We start from the raw sequence: 15,716 nt of genomic DNA on the forward strand, positions 1-15,716 counted from the left end.
TGTAATTTCCTGGGTCTTCTTTCCTCCCTTTCTTGAAGACGGGCACCACATTGGCCCTCTTCCAATCTTCAGGTGTTGTGGTGGACGTAGTCTTTCTGGACTTTAGGAAGGCCTTTGACACTGTCTCTCACCACATTCTCGTTAAAAAATTAGCAGATTGTGGCAGAGGACAAGGGTGGCCTGCTCTGCTGTGCACAGCTGTCCCCCCCTTCCCCCACCCCCCACAATCCCTTCATTAATCCCATGCATTTTATTTTATTATGGATTCTGTGATTGGTTTTAATCCTATTTCTTCATTTCACAGAGACTTTGAGAGCTGGACTGAGACAGAATCTGCAAGTGGAAGATGCCAATTCTCTGGAATCTGTGTCCTTCTAACAATTACAGGTCTGAGAGGGCTTGTCTCTTTCTTTCACCATTTGGGACTGCTGCTGGTCATGTTGTTTCTTTTCCCTTGCTGGCTAGACCAGTTGTAACAGCTGCAAAGGTTCACTCTGAAACAGGCTTTGCGGTCTGCTTTAGTCACATTTCTGCAGCTTAGCATAAGCTCCTTGACAGTGGCCAACACTGACAGCAGGTGCAGCAGGTGGAATCTACCGCAGATACCAATTTTCCTTTCCCTGTTTCTGGGTGTACAGACCCTGAGCACCTTTAAATCCCACTTTAAATCATGTCTTCTACATATAATTCAAATTCTGGCCTTTCCATATTCAGTTCACAAAGACACAGGATTCTTTCAATCAGATTCCAGCTGAACGTATACATTCAGGTCCTATTAAACCAAACATCACTTGTCCCTGCTATTGAGTGCTTTCCAGAAATCAGTTCACTTGCTCTTGACTCAGCCTAATATTGATGACTCTGATAAACAGATTGTGCTGTTTTCCCAAACTACTGCTTATGGTTTGACTGTAAGCTGGGGGTTACAGTAGACAATAAGATGAATACAAGCAAACAATGTGCCCTTGTTGTGATGAAGGCTAACAGTATAGTAGTCTGTATTAACAGGAGTGTTGCCAGAAGATCTAGGGCAGCGATGATGCCACATCAGGAATCCTGTGCCCAATTTTGGGCCCCCCACTGCAGAAAAGATGTGGACACATTGGATAGAGTCCAGTGGAAGGCAACAGAAATGGTTAAGGGGCTGGGGCACAAGACTTGTGAGGCAACAGGGCTAATTTAGTCTAGAGAAGAGAGAACTGAGTGGGGATTTGATAGCATCCTTCACCTCCCTGCAGGGGGGCTGCAAAGAGGATGGAGCTGAACTGTTCCCAGTGGTGGCAGATGGCAGGACAAGGAGCAATGGGCTCAAGCTGCAGGAAGGGAAGTTGAGGTTGGGTATTAGGGAAAACTTTCTCATGAGGGTGGTGAAGCACTGGGACAGGCTCCCCAGAGGTGGTGGAGTTTCCATCCTCGTAGGTGTTTAAGACCTGGCTAGACAAAGCTTCCACTGGGATGATGTAATTGGGGTTTTGAGCAGAGGGTTGGACTAGATGTGACCTCCTGAGGTCCCTTACAACCCTCATTTTCTGTGATTCCATGATTTATTATTTAGATGATCAATTCTTGTATATAAACACTGAGTACTCACAATGTGGGCTTCTGTTGCACCTGCAGTCTACACGTCTCATTGCGCACAACCTTTAGTCTTCTTTGCCTATGGAGCAGCTGGGAAACATGGAGTAAGTAGCAGCTGCTGCTTGCCCCAAAAGTTGGAGCTATTTCCCACTGGGCATCAAAGGCTACAGCTTGATCACATATTCCCTGCTCTGTGGAAACAACTGGCCGGCAGCCTTTAGGTCCGGGGTGGGCAATTATTTTGGCTCAGTGTCTTCCCTTCCCTTCCCCTCTGTCTGTCCGTCTCTCCCTCCAGAACCAGGCTGAAGCTGTAGTTTGCCGGAAGCGCCGATGCTCAGCTGTGGGTGAAGGCAGGAGATTGTGCCGTGCCAGGCAGGCGTTGGTGGCCTCAGCTGTGGGCCCAACATAGCCTGCCGCCTGCGCTGCACCAGAAACTACTGCCGGGGTCCAAAGTTGAGCATCGGGGCTCCTGGCAAACTCCCGCTTGGGCTGGGTGCTGGAGGCAGCGGGGAGGGGGCAGGAGCTCCTGCCTGGGTGGAGCGCGGCTCCCGAACCTGCCGGTGGAAGCCCCACCTCGGGCCACAGCTGATGCCACGGCGTCAAGGGCAGAGCCAGGCCCGAGCTGCGCCCGCCCGAGGGCCGCATCCGGCCGGGCCGAACGCAGCGCACCCCTCCCCAGGCCTGCATGGAACCGTGACAGCGCCACGGCCGGGCCCGCTCTCCCCCGGGGAAGGGCCCCTCGCCCGCACAGACTACGCGAGCCCGGGAGCTCCGCTCCGCTCCGCGTCGGGGTCGGGGTCAGGGCCCGGCCGGGAACCCCGCCAGCGGCTCCTCACAGGCTCGTACCGCGATTGGCTGCTTATGGCCCTGCGGTGATAGGCTAGGGCGGCCTGCGGGCGGGGCCGCGCGCCCGCCCCCGCGCGTCCGTGTCCTGATTGGCCTGTCTGATCCCTCTCCACCAGGACACGCCCTCCCCCCACATTCTGATTGGTCGCTGGGTCTCAAAGCCCCTTCGCCGAACCGGGGCTCGTGGGGTTGTGCGTGGTGCTGCGCCCGGGGGGAGACGCCGCGGTCGGAGCCCGGAGCCCGGTAGGGCGCGCGTGCGGCGGGCCCGGCCCAGATGAGCCGAGCCGCGCTGCGGTGGGTTCCGTCGGCTCCTGGCCGCAGGCGCGCGGGGCGGAGGCGGGGTCTCTGGGGGGCAGTGGGTTTGCGGGCTCCGTGGCAGTTGGAGTGCAGGCCTGCAGCAGTTCTGTTGGTGGAGGCGTTGTTTGGAGCGGTGAAGAAACGCATCGGCTGCCGTGACGAAACATGGTGCTTCTCAAGAGCTGAACTGAGGGAGAGACAGTGCTGCAGCAGAGTACCGCAGGGGACAGACACCGCCAGCGAGCGCCAGAGCTGATCAGGTTGAGCTAACCACGGAAGGGAGCCGTCTGCGCAACGGGGAGGGAAGCGGCCAGGTGTGGGAGCTCAGCTGGCTCCCCTCTCCCAGTGTTTGGTTCGTGGCCCTGCCCTTAGAGACGTACGGCAGAGCTGTGGAGGCTGGGATGCTCCCAGCTGCGCAGCAGCATCCCTCCTGCCTCTGTCCTGCCTGTTACCAACAAACAGATACCATTTGGTGTTTTGAGACAGAGTTTCTCAACCTTTTAAGTAGCAAGTAACCCCTAACTCCTGAAGATGTTAACAAGTACCCCCATCACTCAATTTTCCAGAGGAGTTTTTTTATTGACAGACTAATGTGTGCCGTTTGTTGGAAGAAGAGCTCTGTATACAGGGCCGTGATATGACAGATGTCAGATCTGGTGTGGGTAGGGTTGCCACCTTTTACACCAGGGGTGCAAGTGTGTCCCTGGGCTAGAGGTGATGTTGGCCAAAGCTAGGAGGGCTGAACCCAGTGCCATACAAAGCATGGCACGCCAAATTATTGCTGGGGAATTTAAAATGCTGCGCAGTGCATGGCACACCAAATTTTTTGCCATAGTTTTGAGAGGGGGAGGGGGTGAGAGAGAGGCAAAGAGGATGAGAGAGAGTGTTGGGGTACCCGCGTACCCCCTGCCTGTCTTGTGTAGTCCCTGGGGTACGTGTACCACAGGTTGAGAGATTGTTTTGAGAGACAAGACTACAGCCCAACTATGATCAGGACTTTTTTTTGCAAGACATAGAATTCTGTGACGGTTACAATTCCCTTACTGATTGTTATGCATTTTGTTTCAAGTCCTGATACAGTCACACTTCGCAATGATCTCCCATTCTGTTTTAGCGGGTAAAGCATTAGTGCCACGCAAGTCGGATAAAGAGGCAAGAGACAGGTCTATCACCCAACTCTTATTGATTACACCCAAAGGATAAAAATACGTTTTTGTCTTTATGCCTGTCTATCTACCTGCAACAGTACAATGCAGCCTCTTACTTACACGGGTTAGGGGAGGTGCAGGAGGAAGCTGGCATGCAGGCTGGCAGCAGGTTGTTTTGAAGTTTCCCCATTTACACCCAGTATTTGTATGTGGGTTATTTAAATAGGTACTCTGATTGGTGATAGTCAAGTGTCTTTGTTTCACTGAGACACTGGAAATTGGACTGAACCAATTTTTCTGTGGACTTGAAAGAAGCCAATTAGCTGGGATCTGTGTCCTTGAGAAAAGTACAATCCTGGGAGCAGGGAGGACTTCTTATCTCATTGTCCTCACCATCTGGGAGTGCTAACTGTCATGTTTTGTTTCTTTTAATGTACAGAAGGTTAACAAAAATGCATTGTTGCAATGGGATTCTTGCTAACTACATGCAGTTCAACTGTTATCAAAAGATAAAACATTGATCTCTGCTTCTAGTTGCTGTTGCACACCTTTCCAAAAGCCAGTGGTTGATTCTTGGCTTAGTCTAATATTAGAGGCTTGAACAGATTCTTATTCTGTTTTCCCAGGCTGTTGCTTGCAACTTACATGCAGGCTTACTGGTTATTGATTGTATACCACCGTAGGCATGTATCATTTATAAAGCCAGCTTTTGCTAGGTCTGCAGTTTGCACTGTTCAGCCTTGTGTATCAGTCACCATGTGTACAGCATGTGTGGGGGGAGCTGCTGAATCTGGAGAGAGGTCTCCTGCTGCTCACTTTCTGCTGTCTGCCTGGAGCTCAGGATTCTGCAGGGACTCAGTCCTCACAGAAGTCAGTATATGGCAGGTGTTGTTTTCTTCTCTGAATATTGTTTGTGTTGTTGTATTCATGGAACAGTGGCTGAAGCCTGATGCTGTGCGGAGGAGAGCGCACTGTCTCTGTTCCAGAGGGAAATGTGTGTTGCCCAGAGCTAATCAGCCCTGCCCCACCTGTGCAGTGTAAGCATGCCTCTCTGCCTGCCCAGGACCCCTGAGTTCATTAGGGCAGCACATGGGATGTGGGACAAGGAGTCTGTTCATGGAGGTTCTTGCAGAGCCAGGACCATGGCTTTCTTCTATTTTCTGTGGTCCTCACTTTTTGTTCATCAAGATCATGCTGATTCCAGAGGACCTGTGCTTGCCCCTGTGACAATGCTGAGTTGCTGTGCAAAAACACTCCAAGCTATGCTAGTGGAAGTGTCCGCTGTGAGTGTGCAAGCTCCCCACTAGCTCTGTGCACTCCCCACAGGTGTGCTGCCCAGACTGAAGGAGAGAAGTTTTCTGTGAAAGCATGCCTGGTATATCAGCCCCTGCCCCTAGAATCCCCCAGTACTGTGGATTCTAAGTGAAGGCAACATAGTGCCAAGTGACCAGCACTGGAAAGCTCCTGTTGGCACTTGAATCATCTTGGCAGAACTGGGGCCTGTGTCTTTGTTTCTGAGGACACAGAGAGGTGCTTACAGTGGTGTTGGGCTTGTTGCTACATGTAGCAGCTGGGAAGCTCCCTTCTTGTTTGGGGCAGCTACCGCCCAGTCTGTCCTGGCTGAGGGACAGGTGGCTAGTAAGCAATGATGACTGAAAAGCTTGACACAATGGTAATGATTCAGTGAGTAATTGTCTATAGCCAACTGATACGCTTGCTCCGAAGGCAAGAGTGCAGCCTGTGCTTAGAAAGCAGTGATTACTAGGGAGGAGAGGCGCGGGGAGGGGTTGTGGATACTGCCTTAGTGTGACCTGCTAGTGCCCAGCTGAAAATAGTCATGGGAACCTTGGCTGTAGTAAATGTGGAGGAATAAGCAGGGAGAAGAAAATAATCCCATTTCTCTGTCTGTGGCCTCTGTCAAGCTGAGCCCCAGTGCCCCATGCCAGAAGGATGTTGAAGTACTGGGGTAAGTGCAAAGCAGGGCCACAGACATGACCCAGGTCTGTACATGGAAAAGCTACCTTTTAGTTGGTTCTTCTGTGTTTGGAGGCACTGGGCTAATCTTGATCCAAGAGCTAGAAACTGAATTTGTCTGAGTCCTGGTATAAAATATACCCATGCTTATTGGGAGTGAGCCCATGTGAACTATGGGAACAGTTTGCAGGGCTACGGGGTGGCAGGGGGGGGGAGGAAAGGCAGCAGGTGGAATATGTGTGCAGGCCTATGTTGCTGGTCCCCAGGACAAATTGGCTCCTGCAGAGGTCTGTGGCTGTGGCTTGGAGGAAGGCATGGGGAAATGGCATTTGGCAGCTCCTCATGCAGGCAGGGTGCTCTGAGGAATGCCCTGCACTCATAAGAGGTGAGGGGGAAGGTGGGGGTGGGACAACTGTGCCTGCAACCCTTTGCAAAGGGAAAAAGCGGTAGAGGGTGGTGCTAGTAGCTACACCAGCTGGAGGCATGAGGCAACCCAGGGCAGACCCTCCCTTCCCTTGGTGACTGACACCAGCTGCCCTCTGTAAACTATGTAAGCTTTGCACATGTGAGGGGTGCTCTTGTGCATGTTGTGGTGGCCTGTGGCATCCCAGTGGCAGGTTTTTTCCATACAGCTCATGCCCCAGCTGTGTTGGATGAAGAGTGCAGTCTTGTGTGACCTGTGGAAGAGACAGGATAGCACTGGGTGAGAGGGACTTGGAAAAAAAAAAAAGTAGTGCCTGGCTCTTGGCTCTGCCTGGGCTGGAAAGGCGATGTGGCAGGAAGTGCCCCTGTGTTAGCAGTGGAGTCCATGGATGCAAGCTGGGTCAGGTAGATGCACAGGATTTCCCTGAGGTCTGTTCTGAAGTCCAGAGACAATTATGGACTAGAGACTCCAGCATGGTACCCAAAATAGAGGCTGGAAAGATGAGGGCCCATGTGCTGAGGGTGCTCATAGGTACATTGCTGCAAAGGGTGGCTTCAGCATGCACTCAAATTTGTGCCTGGCTAAGCAGTGAGAACCAGAGGGTTGTGATATCTTTGTGTCAAGCAGCAACATCAGTAGCCAGGCCCATTCCCTTTCCCCCCACCTCTGCTTGTGGATTCCCAACCCCAGATTACCTTCAACTCCCACTTTTAACTCGCATTCTGGATTTAGTGTATTCTGGGTGTGTGGGGTGTTAGCTTCTGGATTCCTTGTTGTTCAAACAAGCAGTCCAAGATTGCTCCTGTTTCCCCAGAGTGGCAACACAGAACACGGGTGTTCCTTTGTTTGTCCATCACTTTTGTAATTTCTCTCGACCTAAATTGTCCAATCCCCTGGCTCTGTGCCAAGCATTCCTTATATGGTGCACCAATCCCCTGGCACTGTGCCAGCCACATCCCTTATAGGGAAGCTGCTGTCCTTTGCCCGTCGCAGCACTCGCGTCTCCCAGTGCCACAGAAGGCACTCTGTTCAGTATTGTTGCTTAGTTCTGGGAAGGCCTGAACTATGGCTAAAAGCTTTAGCATAACTCAGTTTACCCGCTACAGTTTTTGGTACTTCTGCCTGTAAGGTGGCTAGTGGTGCACCATGCTTTTCCATTGGAGTGGGTTATATCCAATCCTCCTATGGTAGTAAGCCATTTCCTTTTTGGCATTGTTCAGTGTGGCAGCCAGCCGTTCTGTTGTTCTGTTTAGAGTTGCAGGGTTATTGCATTGCTTGATGATGTTCAAGATGTGGGGCAGAGCTGAGGGCAGGGAAGCGAGGTAAGGTGAAGCGAGGGAAGCCGTGCACACTGTTAAGTTGGTGTCTCTGCCTGTGTACATATACTGACAACATTTCATGAAAGCAGGATGTTGTTTGCCAAGGCTCCCCTGCTTTACCTGTGGCAGGCTCAGGTGTTAGGTCTATTTGTGTTAGGGCTGACAGTGGTCTTATGTAATGTTTGAGATATGGTTTGGATAGAGATGATCCACCTCAGGAAGCCAGTTGGACAAGATGTGTGACCTCTGAAGGTCCCTTGAAGCCTGACTGCTCCGATTCTCTGATTCCTCAGGCTGTATTCCCTCCCTGGTCACAGGGTACAGCACAGGCCCTGCAGCAGCTTCAGCAATGCTGATTGACCAGGCAGGGGCTGGAGTTTCCATGTGCTCTGTGCCAGGAAGGGAATCCAGCCTGAGTGAGCCCAGCTGCGTCTGACAGTAAGGCGGGGTGGGGTGGGGTGGGGCAGGGGCCGTGCAGAAGCTGCAGAGGACAAGATGAATGAGGGCAGGCAGCAGCTATGGGGGCTCAGGGGCAGTCGGAGCTGCAGCTGCTGCCTGCCCCCCCACTCTACTTTGTACACAAATCTAATATGAGACGATTTTTCCCCCATGTTAACTGGGGGGTGGAGAACCTTGTCTTAGATCTGACTAAATGTGGTACTTAGCCATTTGTTGATATAAGTCAAAGAAGAGGAAACAGGGAAAAGGTTTAAAAATGTTGTTTTAAGTGTTAAGTGTACCATATAGTAATTAGGATGTAAATAGTATAGGCTTCCTGGCATAGCAGCATAAGAGGTTGAATTATTATGAGATTGTGTTTTATTTTGTACGTATTTGATTATGAGAATGGACTGTTAAATGTACATATATATTGTTTGCGAGTTGTATGTGCATGTATGTATAGTTTTTATTTTAAAAAAAAAACAAAAAACCTCAGCCATTTGTTGAGGAGCAATGCAGTAAGCCTCAAGAGGCCAAAATAATCAGTTGTAATCCTTCTGCCAGGCACCAGTTAGCAGCAACAAAGGGCCAGGTTCAAATTTTAGGGTACCACGATAGTTTTACTGTGGCTTGAGCCCCCACCCAGAAATCTGAATTCAGCTGTGGTGTCCCACATAAACAACACCCCCTCCTTGCAAGCAGTGTAAACACAGAGGACAGATTTATTACGGAAAACAAAGACAAGGAGAACAAAGGAAGACATCAACTACAATTTTAAACATTACAAAGTACAGTCTCTAGTTTGTATCCCTTTTGGGGAGACTCCACCCATACCCAGGCAGTCTGAGATGTGGGGGCTCACCCAAGGGTTCGTTCTGGGGCCCTTTGCTCCTATACCTGTTACTCAGCAGTTTTGTTCCTTCTCAGGGAGCTAGCTGCCTAGGTCCTTCTGTGGTGCAAGGGGTCCCTTGTTGCTCCCTGGCAAACTGCAAGTAAGTGATCTCCACTTCCATGTGATGGCTTTGGGGGTGACAGCACCCTAAAATTCCTAGTCCCAAATCCCACAGCTCCAGCTGGGGCAAAATCTGCAAAAATCTCAAGAGGTGGAGCCAGACCAGACCTATCATGGTCTGGGCCTGAACTGCAGGTGGGCTCAGCTATCCAGCTAGGCTAAGTCACAAGAACTCCTACAGCCCCAACAAGGACCAGGCTTCAACTCCTGACCCACACATTACCAGGCTCTAATCCTGGTGGTTTTCTCCAGGGATTAATACTCCCTGTGGTATTATCCCACCCCAAACCCAGGGAAGCAAAGAGAGCTTGAAGAAAGGGAAAGGAGAGGAGTTCCAGACTCTCCTCACTCTCCTGTACCTGACAAGTTCCTTCCTGGGGTCCACCCCAGCCCTACTTGGCATGACATCACCCCAAGCATCCAGTCAGGGGTTGCAAGGCTTTTATTTTCTTTCTCATAACCAATTAATTTAAAAAGAACACTGCCCAGTTCAGCCAGTGTGGCTAGGGCTCTGATCTTCCCTGATGCTACCTGACCCAAACTATGAATCGGAACTCATGGCAGAGGTGAGATCTTTTATTAGACCAGCGGTTCTGAACCAGGGGTGCATGTGAAACCTCATCAGGGGGCACGTGAGATATGTTTCATACACTGTCTAACAGGTCGAAGGGCTTAAAAAAATCTTGACAATTTGAAATTGCCGGGATTTTACTGCTGTAAAACGCTCATGTGCATGGAAACCAGATATCCGACTCCTGCTCCGTGCCTCAATCTCGCACCGGAAACGTTGGTTCGAACACCCATCGCTCAGTTGTATAAGGGGTACATGAGGTCTCACTCTGAGACCAAGGGGTACATCAACTGAAAAAGGTTCAGAACCGCTGCATAAAACCAACTAGATGTTTGCAACAAAATTTTCTTTGGAAACATCTAGTTGGTCTAATAAAATATATCACCTCTACCGTGAATTCCAATTCCTTTTGCCTCTAAACCAATATGGCTGGATACCTGACTCAAACTAGTTTTTTGGGTTTTTTTCCAGTAACAGCAGGGTGTTCTAAACAAAAGCCTTGGTATCAAACACAGCAGGGGGCTGCTCTGCCTTCCTGCATACAGCCCTTCTTCTTTCCGGAGCACCGGCAACCAAGATGCAGGGAATGTGATTTAAATACAATGCATATAAAACATGATAGAAATGCAAAAACCTAGAACTCTTGGTTCAGAGACGATACCTTTTATTAGACCAACTAAAAAATTGTAAAAAAATTATATTTTTCTGCAAGCTTTTGGGCTCACATTGTTGCCCCAGGATTCCTTTTACCAGAGACCCCCAAGGATTGACACAGCCCCTTGTCCGATTTGGTATCAAGTAAACTTTATTAGTAAAACCACAGATTCCCTGTTTTTATTGGAAAAAAACGGATTTCCCTTTTTAGCAGAGAAATCCACGGATTCTCTGCTTTTGCAAAGAGCTCTTGCAGGCTGGAACAAGTGTTCAAGAGCTGATTGTAGACAGGGTGGGAAATCCCCAGCTCTACCTGGAGGGGGCGGGAGAGGGGGAAGGGCAGGGCCTGAGCCTCTGAGTCAGCCAAGGCTGGGCTTAGGCTCAGACTCACCCTTTGCCCCTGGATCCTAGAGGCAAGTGGAGCTTGGGGGCTGTGAGGCAGGGCTGGGGAAGGTGGCTGAGGGAGTGGTGGGGGGTACTGCCGGTCCCAGGTAGCACACCACAGCCAGGTGCAGGGGCAGGGGTACCCCTTTGTGGGTAAGTGATGTGAAGCATGCATGTGGTGGCCGGGTGGCACGCAGCCATCCCTACCACCATCCCACGCTGCACGGTGGCCACGGCCACCACCACATCGCTGCTGCTGCCATGCGGCCGGCCACACAGCTCCAGGTTTGCCTCCGTGGTGGCGCGGGGAGGTTCTGTACACTGGCTGTCTCTGCTGGTATGGCCCTACAGGTTAGCAGCAGCAGCTGCTGTGTGTGAGCCCCCCCTAAATCACTCGCTGCCGCTGCAGTTCTGGCCACGGAGCTGTGCAGCCTGCTGCATGCTAGCCTTCCCTTCCCCTTCCCCTTCCCCTTCCCCTTCCCCTTCCCCTTCCCCTGGGCAGCCGGCCAGGCAGCGTGTGCACCCCACATCGCTTGCCCACAAAGCTCCCTGCAGAGGGGCACCACTGTCCACAGAGGGGCACCTTCGGCCCTGCTTCTGGCTGCGGTGTGCCACCTGGGGCTGGCAGCCCCCCCCACCCCCCCACTCCCTCAGCCCCCAGCCACCTTCCCCAGTCCTGCCCCACTTCCTTCTAGGATCCAGGGGTGAAAGGCATGGCTCCGCAGTGGCAGCGCTTGCCCACAAAGTGCCCCCCAGCCAGCACACAGGCACCACCACCCTGCACTGCTGCAGACCTATGCAGCCAGTTGTGGGGCATAAGCAGCAGTGCAGTGGTGGCCACTGCATGCAAGCCCCCCTTTCCACCCCCCGGCTGGGCAGCACGGATGTGGCCCACACACGGTGGTTGCCACTGCACTGCCGCTACCGTGACCTGTGCCACTTGCCCACAAAGCCATGCGGGTGGCCATGGGATGGTAGCGCAGGATGCAGTGGCAGAGTTGCAGTGGCGGCCTCTGTGTGCAAACCCCTTGTCAGGCCGGCCAGCACGCACGTGGCCCTCAGAGTGGCACCCCTGCCCTCACCCTCATGGCTCAGCAAAGGCATTCAAGAATGCCTGAGGGCCAAAAGGGAGGTGTACACCCAGTGGAAGAGAGGGGCCATCGCCAAAGAGGAATACTCCTTGGCCCGGGAGTGCAGGAGGGCTATTAGGAAGGCCAAGGCAGGGGTGGAGCTCAGGCTAGCAACCAGGATTAAGGACAACAAAAAGTCCTTATTCAAATACTTTGGGAGTAAGAAGAGGGCACCGGTAGTGTAGGGTCCCTGCTAGACTCAAATGGTAATCTTGTGGCTACACCAGACTAGAAAGCTGAAATTTTTAACAAGTTCTTTGCCTTTGTCTTCTTGGACAGGGACCAGGACAGCTCTCCCACCACAGGTAGGGGCAATCTTGGGGACAGCACTGCCAGGCCTTGGGGCTGCGCAGATGTAGTTAGGGATCTTCTGGAAGGGCTGGATGTTTTTAAATCTGCGGGCCCTGATGCCCTTCACCCACAGGTGTTGAGAGAGCTGGCGGGGGTCGATGCTGTGTCCTTGGCCCGGCTGTACAATCGATTGTGGTCCACAGGCCAGGTACCTGGAGATTGGAAACTAGCTAATGTGGTCCCCATTTATAAGAAGGGGAGAAAGGAGGACCCAGGAAGCTACAGGCCCATAAGCCTCACATCGGTCTTGGGGAACATCCTTGAAAGAATCATCAAGGAGCACATCTGTGAGGGGCCAGCAGGGGAGATCATGCCCAGGGCAAATCAACATGGGTTCATCAAAGGCAGGTCCTGCCAGACCAACCTGATGGCCTTTTATGACCAGGTAAATAAATCCCTGGATGATGGTGTCGCCATGGACGTAGTCTTTCTGGACTTTAAGAAGGCCTTTGACACTGTCTCTCACCCCATTTTCATTAATAAATTAGGCGACTGTGGCATAGATGCCTGCACAGTTGGATGGGTCAGAAATTGACTGATGGGGCGCACCCAGAGAGTGATGGTGGACAGGTTGCAGTCGACCTTGTGGGATGTGAATAGTGGGGTCCCCCAGTGCTGATGACACTAAGATGTGGGGAGAGGTAGGCACGCTCGAAGGGAGAGAGAGGCTGCAATTTGATTTAGGCAGACTACAGAAGTGGTCGGATGGTAATAGGATGGGGTTCAATGTAGATAAATGCAGGGTGCTGCACCTGGGGAGAAGGAATCCACAGCATACATACAAGCTGGGGAGCTCCCCCCTTGTGAGCACAGAGGCGGAACGGGATCTTGGACTCATTATTGACTCCAAGATGGACATGAGCCGCCAATGCCAGACCACAGTCAGCAAAGCCAGCCGCACCTTGTCATGCATCCAAGGATGCATCTCAAGCCAGTCCAGAGAGGTGATACTCTCCCTCTACGTGACATTGGTCAGGCCACAATTGGAGTACTGCGTCCAGTTCTGGGCACCGCACTTTAAGAAGGACATGGCCTGCTTTGAGAGGGTCCAGAGGAGGGCCACCCACTTGGTTGGAGGGCAGCAGGTCAGGCCCTATGAGGAGAGGCTGAGGGACCTGAATCTGTTCAGCCTTAAGCAGAGGCTGTGGGAGGATTTGGTGGCTGCCTACAAACTCATTAGGGGAGATCAGCAGCAAATAGGAGGGGTCCTATTCCCCCCAGCAGCACCTGGGGTGACGAGGAACAATGGCCAGAAGCTGCTGGAGAACAGGTTCAGGTTAGAGATTAGGAGGCACTATTTCACTGTTAGGGTGGCTAGGATCTGGAACCAACTTCCTAGGGAAGGGGTCCTTGCTCCTACCTTGGGTAAATTCAGAAAGAGGTTGGATGAACACCTGTCTGGGGTCGTGTGATCCCAGCATATGCTCCAGCTGGGGGTGGGGGGGGGTGTCAGACTAGATGATCTCATAGTTTCATAGTAGCTAGGGTCAGGAGAGACCTGAACAGATCATCTAGCCTGACCCCCTGCCACAGGCAGGAATGAATGCTGGGTTCACAAGACCCCAGACAGGTGGTCATCCAACCTCCTCTTGAATATGCCAAAGGTAGGGGCAAGGACCACTTCCCTGGGAAGTTGGTTCCAGTTGGTTCTGTTCAGGTTCCTTTTGACCCCGAACTACTATGATACTTTGATACCCTCTGACCCTGCTCCTGGGAGTAGGCACGGGGCATGCTCCCCCCATTCTTGATCTACGCCCCCAACACCTTCCCTTTCCCCACCACGCAAACGTACCTGCTGGGATGGGTGTCTCTGTTTCTGCATGTCTGTGGGTCTGGGGGGCTGTTGTGAGGGGCATCAGGAGGGCTGTTGAGGCTGTGGGGAGGAGAGGGGGGAGTGCAGGCACCAGCAGCGCTGGGGGGGGGGGGGGGGCTTTAATTTTTATCACGGATTTTGGGTTTTTAATCGGAGAATTTGCAATTTTTAATCGGAGAAAACCAGGATCTGTGCTTATAAGGCACTCTACAATTTAATTGCTTAGTTCCTTGAAGGCCTAAAGTTACGCTAAAAGCCTGAGCATAACTCAGTTTGCCTGTTATACACATGCCCTTCATCAGGCTCAGGGAAAGTTAAAGAAGGTAAAAAGTGCATATGTAGGAAGTAAACTTCATTTTTGCACAGAGGAAGCTGAAGCTGGAAATGTGTCCCTCTGGGTCCATGAGAGTGTCTTAGTGAGGTGCTCTTTGTTTTGCAGATCAAGCAAGATTCCTTCCCTGTTGGTGTCAGATGGCAGACAGGCAGGGAGGTGTAGAAATAAAACACGGCCATATTTAATCTAACTACACACTCTGAAACACAAACAAAATACCTAACATGAAACTAGAACACCTTTGTAGGACAAATGGTTTATACATTGTTTGGGATCAAATGGGAGGACTGCCAGACCAGCGTGAGCATCCTCCATGAAGCTGCGTCCACCAGCATTGAATCCTTGCTCTTGAGAAATCAACTCAGATGGATGGGCCACTATGTCTAGATGTCCGAGAACCACCTTCCTCACCAGATTCTCTTCTCCCAGCTCTCCGTTGGCCAATGGTCAAAGGGTGGCCAAAGGAAACAGTATAAAGTTACGCTCAATGTCACCCTCAAGCACAGAGGCATTGACACCAACGTCTGGGAGAAGCAAGCTGCTGACCGTTTGGCATGGCGCCACCTAGTCCGCCTAGGTGCGCACCACTTCAAGGCCCAACAACTTGATATCGAGGCAGAACAGTGCTGGCAGAGGAAGGAGATGACTAACCCAGGACTGCAAATCCCACTCCCCCGCGCAACATCATGCCCCCATTGCCAAAGAACACATGTGCCCAGGACCAGGCTCCTTGGTCACCTGTCCATTTGTATCCTTCAAGTACTGTGGGCCCTAACGCCCACATAGCTAACTAATAGCCCCTACTGCGTGGAGCCAATGAGTGAAAGACGCAACAGAATTCTTGGGACAACAAAGGCAAAAAACAGGATGGGAGTGACGTGTGGGTCAAAGGGTTCAAAGGTGAAAATACGTGTGCCTGAGGGGGACACAGAGCAGAGCCCCCTGGGCCACACCCACCGGTCTTCAAAGGCATCCAAGGAGCTGGTGGATGCCACCCACTGGTGCTCTGCCCAGAAACGTGCACGGACAAGTGAGAGGAAAGCGACCCTGCAGTCTCCGGGCACCTTCCTGGCCAGAGCCTCCTTCCTGGCCAAGTACAGGGCCCACTTGGCCAGGGCCAGGAGAAGGTTGACCAGGAGGTCCTGGGACTTGGTGGGGCCATGGATGGGGTGACCAAAAACAAAAAGGTGGAGGGTGACATTCAACTAGAACCTCAGGAGGAGGTTCTGGAGGTGGAGGGTCCTCTGTCACCTGAGGTCCCATCAAGCCTGACAGATGTCATCCTCAACTTAGAGGGACTGCTGCTGCCGCCACTGATAATCAGTTTGGCTTGAGAAAAAGGAAAAGTGTAGCCTGCAGCTTTCTCCATTTCTTCAGTATTTTGAGATTATACTGCCTCTCTGTGATAAGGTACTGATGTTCTTGGTGTGAGAAGATGGG

At 51.9% G+C, this 15,716-nt stretch overlaps 1 protein-coding gene across 1 annotated transcript in view; it reads left to right on the forward strand.

Annotated features, from left to right (window-relative positions):
- Positions 1 to 2,586: 2,586 nt before the first annotated feature.
- LOC102560133 (zinc finger protein 493) overlaps positions 2,587 to 15,716 on the forward strand; it is a 37,012-nt gene continuing 23,882 nt past the window's right edge. Inside the window, exon 1 of the mRNA XM_059723575.1 lies at positions 2,587 to 2,667. The gene's annotated coding sequence lies outside the window, so the exon portion shown is untranslated. The remainder of the gene's footprint in view (positions 2,668 to 15,716) is intronic.

This window comes from Alligator mississippiensis, chromosome 3 (assembly GCF_030867095.1).
Source record: "Alligator mississippiensis isolate rAllMis1 chromosome 3, rAllMis1, whole genome shotgun sequence".
In the NCBI taxonomy this organism is placed as follows: Eukaryota; Metazoa; Chordata; order Crocodylia; family Alligatoridae; genus Alligator; species Alligator mississippiensis.